Source organism: Rhineura floridana, chromosome 4 (genome assembly GCF_030035675.1).
Source record: "Rhineura floridana isolate rRhiFlo1 chromosome 4, rRhiFlo1.hap2, whole genome shotgun sequence".
Classification (NCBI taxonomy): domain Eukaryota; kingdom Metazoa; phylum Chordata; class Lepidosauria; order Squamata; family Rhineuridae; genus Rhineura; species Rhineura floridana.
Window position 1 is genome coordinate 154,396,840 of NC_084483.1, and position 6,292 is coordinate 154,403,131.

A 6,292-nucleotide genomic window follows, 5' to 3' on the forward strand; every position below is an offset into this window, starting at 1 on the left:
GCTCTATTACCTTGCCCAAAAATAGAATGTTGGAGACTGGCCGATAATTTCCCATTATGGAGGGATCCAGGGAGGGCTTTTTCAACAAAGGCCGTACAACTGCCTCTTTATATTTATGTTCTTAAGGACCATTAATTAATTACGAAGATAGATGCAACTTATGCCAGTGGTTAGGGTAACAAAAGCTTCACATTCGCTAATATGTCTATAAGATTTAGCGTTCACGAAACACGAAAATTCAAGTCGCATTCACACAGTGAGCGCTAAAAAACACGTGAAAAGCACGTGAAAGGTAAAGTAGTGCAAATAAGAATTGAGTCTCCACATTAATTAATTGAATCTAAAAATTGGTGGTACAGACTTAATTATGAAGTGGTTTAATTTGTAGACCAAAAATAAGATCTACTTAAACCCAGATGACCAGGAAACAATGGCTATTGAGGTATAGGCTTAGAGATGTGAAGGCCCGGGAAAATTAGGGGTGAAAAGTCCCTCTGGGTTTCTCACACACTTCTGAAGCAAAACAAAATGAGGAAAAACGGGGGTAGGGGTCAATCAATCAATAATTTCAGTCATAGACCAGATAAATGAGAAAACAAAACAGTTAAGATATAAGCAAGAACATTTAAAACTAATATTAACAGTTAAGAGTTCACAAACATTTAACCTGAGCTTTCCTAGAAGAAATGGAAGCCGTAAAATATTTAGCGACTTGAAGCGTAACCTGAGGGGAGTGATCTCCCAAAAGGTAATCAGTATAAAAGAATTCTGGTCTACCTGGAAAGGGGACTAAAATAGGGTGAATTAACTGTTGCCTTAGATCGCTATAAAAGGAGCATCTGAATAAGACATGTACATTGGTTTCAATTTCGTCCGTGCCACAAGGGCAGTTTCTCTCGCTGTAGGAAGTTTTGTTGAACTTGCCCTCCAATAGGGCAGAGGGGAGAATGTTCATTCTCCCAAGATTAAAAGCCTTTCGGTGTTTGGGAAGTGTTAAATCGACTAGGTATGGCATGGGAGAAAAGCATCTGGGATTATACCTATGTCTCCTTACAAGCATCAGATGATGTTGAAAGTCAATGTCTTTGATACGTTGACGAATGGCCACACGGGCTGTATGATGGCCCATTTCTAAAATTGTTGGGACAGAAAAGCCTAAATTGGCTAATTTATCTAAAATCTGTTTTTCCCATATTGATTTAAAATCATCAACTAAAATAAGGGAGGAAAGACCTTTTGGTTCAAAAATCAGTTTTAACCACACATTTATTTTAAGAACCCAGATGCGTGCGTGATTCAGTAGACTGAAGCCCTGTTTCTAACCTCAAAATAAAACTGGGTATACAGGTGGGAACTGCCAGCACCGCTCTCATAAAAGTATTTTGAATGGTTTCTAGAACCCTAAATTTCTCCGAGATGGTAATCTGGGATCCATATAGCAGTTGGGGTATAATTTTTGCCAGAAATATTTTGACAATAGATGGAAAAGATTGGCCACCCCGCTGGTAAAAAAACCTCAGTAGCGCCTTCATTGATCTTTTTGCATTTAAAGCGCTGCAATTGAAAGGATCCCGATGTTTGAAAAGTTAGGCCCAGATATTTAAAAAATTTTACCTGCTCAACTAACTGTCCGTTAATGCGCCAGATATGTTTTGGTCTCTTTTTGGAAAATATTATGACTTTAGTTTTTAAATGGTTTATGGTTAAAAGTTCCGAAGCACAGTAAGAGGCTAGGGCGGTTAATAAACGCTTTAAGCCAATGGAAGTCCTTGACGTTGGGGCTATATCATCCGTGTATAAAAGCAAAAAACGTGGAACACCTGCTAACCTTGGAGGATGAGAATTGATAGGAGCTAATTTAGTTACCACGTCATTGATATAGATGTTAAATAAAAGAGACGCTAAAGGGCATCCCTGTTTGACCCCTTTGAAAGTATAAATAGGGTTTGAGAGGTGACCCATATTGGTGCATCTAACTTGGAGAGATGTATTTTCATAAAGGCCCCATATTAGAGCTAACAAACGTCTATCTATACCTAAATTATATAGTTTTTCCCAGAGTCTAGTTCTAGAAACGGAATCAAATGCCATCTTTAGATCTATAAACGCCACATATAAGGCATTACCTTTTCTGGTAGTGTATTTTGTAATCAGATGGTGCAATACAAGAGCGTGATCAGTTGTAGAACGGCCATTGCGGAAACCAGCTTGCTCCTGAGCTAATATCATTCTGCTCTATCCACGTGGTAAGCTTCTTATAAAGATGGGCTGCATAAAGCTTGCTAGTTACATTCAGCAAGCTAATGGGCCTATAGTTAGCGGGGTCAGAGTAAGAGCCTTTTTTGTGGATGGGAACAATAATGGCTGATTTCCAATCACACATCAATGTGGGTAAAAAGTGTTGCAAGTATAGGAGCCCACCAAGAAGCATTTGATTTAAATATTTCAGCAGGTATGTTGTCAGGCCCAGGTGCTTTGTTTAATTTTAACACTGCTATAAGTTCAAGTATTTCTTCGGTAGAAACTGGAGGCCAATTTGGAATTTCATTTATCTGGGGAAGCGAGATAGTTTCTGGGCCGTACTTTATTTGGTATAGTTTTCCAAAGAAATTTTCCCAGGTGGTAGTGGAAACACAGCAGTCAGGTTTGTTATAGGGCTTTGGCCAATGATATGCTATAAGATGCCAAAAGGTAGAAGGATTTTTCAGTTTAGAAGCTTGAAGGAGACATTGCCAGATGTCTCTTTGTTCTAAATTCTTTTTCTTTCTTATTAGTTGTTTAAATTGTTTTCTAGATATGCAATAATTCTGTAAGGATTCTGGGGATCTTGTTGATTTATATAACTGATGTATAGCAGTAAGTTGTTTTTTATTTACAACACATTCTTGGTCAAACCAAGATTTGGTTTTATAGACCAAGCGAGTCAGTTTTTGTTTAATGTTAGATGTAAGGGTTATTTGAAGTTTAAAAATTAATTGTTGAAAAAGTTGAGGAAGATCATCTGTCTGAAAGGATAAGATAATTTGATTCTTAATGGATTGAAATTCAAAAGAATTTAATCGAACTGCTATTTCTTTTTCTACTTTGGGAGCCCATTTGATCCTGCCTGGCCGTACAATCATTTCTTTAGCTATAGGTGTTTGTCGTCTTAAATGTAGGGAACATTCGTCATAGGAAAAAACAATAGTTAATGAGGAATGATCACTTTCTGCTTGAGTTATAACTTTGCATTTATCCACCGAGTGAAATAGTTCAAGGGAAACAAATATTAGGTCAATCATGGACGCTCCCCTGGGGGATAGGAAGGTGAATTCACCTTCCAAATCACCATCAGTGCGTCATTTAGGAGGATTAAATTTAGCTTAACTGATAGCTGCATCAAGAGGAGGCCTGCATAGTTCATGCCTTCGTCTTGTGATTGCCTGGGAGGGATATTAGGGATAGGATCTGGGGGACATGCCACTGAATGATATTTATTGTATAACGAATCGTCTGACGATCCTACTCTCGCATTGAAGTCACCAGCTAAAGCAATCAGCGACTCAGGGTAGGATGACGATAAGTTAACTAGGTAAGTCTCGAGTGATTCAATTTTCTCTGTAACTGAGTTTCTGTCACGACTATGGGGTAGATATACATTAACCAATAGCAATGAGAAATGTTTAAACTTTAGAATTAAAGCAAGTGCCAGCTCAGGTAAAGGATCCATCATAACGGTGACAACTTTAATTGATGTAGTTATAAGTATACAAATACCACCTTTCGGACGGCCTCCCCTAATACTAGGGGTAGCGTCAATATGGTATGTTGAGTAACCATCTAGAATCAGATCGCCTTCTAGCCACGTTTCCTGTAAAAAAATGATATCAAATTGAAGTAAAAATTTCTTAATACTAGGATCAGTGGCCTTAGATTTCCAGCCCACCACATTCCAGGAGATTAGCTTCAATTGTGAAGAATTGGATATACATTGTTGTCAGATAGGTACAGGTTGATGGCAGTTTGATTCTTCAGTTCGTCCCGATCGGTATCGAAGATCAGTATTCATCATCTGTTGTGATGAGTGGGTAAAAGAAGACAAAGGACTGATATTAATAGATTGCATAGGAGCTGGGGATGTTTGATGGGAAAGTTTCTTTAACTGGCTTGTGGGAATAGCGTCAGTATCTGTTTTATATGAGTCAATTCTAGGTCGGTTAGACATGTCTCGGGAATCGACATTAATTGTCCTGCCCAATAACAGCTCATCAGTGTCCAAATTCTTTATTTTTTCCTTTAACTCTATCAGCAAATTTTCAAATCGATTTATAATTTCCAATTGAGCCCCCATCGGCAACTGTGTAAATGACTCAAGAAGATGAGATTCCTCTGGTATAAAGTCATAACTGCCCTGATTAGGATGAATCTCTGGGCATTGCGTATTAAAAGGATCAGAGAGGTTCATCGATGATGTTTTTGGTTCATTGATAGGGGACATAACAACCTCCTGCCAGTTAGTTCCTCTTAAAATCACAAGGTCCAGCGTATTTGGAAGTGGAACATCCGTTGTTTTGGGTTGAGATGGTATAAGACTTAAGGGAGGAGCAGTATTGTCAAAAACTCGTGATATAAGTAGATCGTTACGTAAGAGCATCCATCTTTTTCCATATATATTTTTAACAGGATCTTTGTTATGGAACGTGATTATAGCTCTGGCTTTTGTATAATTATAGAAGAGGTATTGAATCCAAGCAATATCTTCTGTCTTAAGTGACCCAGGCATTAGATTTTCCATTAAATGCCAAAAATGGACTCTTCGTTCTTGTTGTGTTGAAAGACCGTTAGGTTTTGGGAAATTCGCTATTGTTATTTTAACCGGATTAAGATCCAGCTTCCAAGTTTTGTGACACTGATTGGCTTGATTTTTGATGTCATCTAACTCCATTTCTTCATGTTGAGATGCAATTTCTTGACAAGTATCACGTAATTTATTCTCATCAGTAAAGACCTGGTCTATTGCGGGGAGTTGTTCTGCAGACGACACATTGTTGATATTGATCGTCTTGGTTCTTCTGTTCTTTTTCCTTTTTTTCCTTTTTAGCTCTTTCCTCAGGTCTTTATTTTTAGAGTTTGGAGGATCTACTAGGTTAAACAGTCTCTTAAAATTCATATGGCTTTTTGGTCAAGTTTTCGCAGATTTCAAATTTTTAGGTTTCCTGGTTTGATTAGAAACAGACTTTCTCTTCTTCTTTTCCTTCCCCACGAGGTAATGATAGTCCTTGCATGTTGTCTGGGTTGCTTGGGACATTGTATTTGGTGTTTCTCGATCCTCTTTTATGAAAAAGTCTTTTTTGATAAAGTACTGCATTAAGGTTGTAATAAGAGAATTTGATTCTGCGACAAATCTTGAAATCAGAGATAATGACTGAGTTACCACCTGGCTCCAGGTTTCATTAAATGGGGCAGATTTATTATTAAAGGAAACCTTCTTATCAGAGTCTCCATGTTGAACAGTAAGGGCTGTCGGAGGCAGCATGTTCACATCCGCCAAAGATCTAGAAATTTAAGTTGATAAATTAGGCATCACCTGACACCAGCTCTCATTAGATTCTACTGTACAAGAGCTGAATAACTCAGGACCTTTCAGATCCTTCAGAAGTACAGATGGTAGCGGGGAGCTATGTCTAGTTGCCTCATAAGAGTCCGAAGACTCAAGCGGCGGCATCGAGGTGGTTGTACTTATTGCTGTATTATTGAACTCTGAGTTAAATTGTTGTGAGAGTTGTTCTTCTTCCACCTCTTTCAATTCTTGGGCTAAGTTTGATAAGCCAGTCTCTTCTTTGTTTATATACCAAAGAGAGAAGTTTGTTAAAGTCCAGTTATTGATTGTATTGTCAATTTGTGATAAACCATTGCTTTCAGCCCTAGAGTGTTTTTTTGTACTGTTTGGGCTGTTTGCATTTGCATAGTAGTATTGAGTTATTTTAGTTTGCTTTCTTCTGGTGGGAAGTAACAGATCCTCAGTATTCAACATGATGTCTAAGTCTTTAGATTTTTGTCTTGTTAGGACCATGTTAACAATAGGGCAGCTTTCAGTGTTAGTCAAAGCTGAAAGCACTTCTTAATTAGCTAACCTGGAAGCTAATTCTAATTATACTGTAGACAGTGCTGTAGGCAAATTCCTGAGGTTCTTTATAGTTCTTTATAGTTCACCGACCACTAGAAAATACACTTCATTAGTCTCTTGCATCAGCTCCCAAAGGAAACCTTCAAAGCTGTTAGGCGTCAGATATCCAGCGTGCCGTTTGGGCAA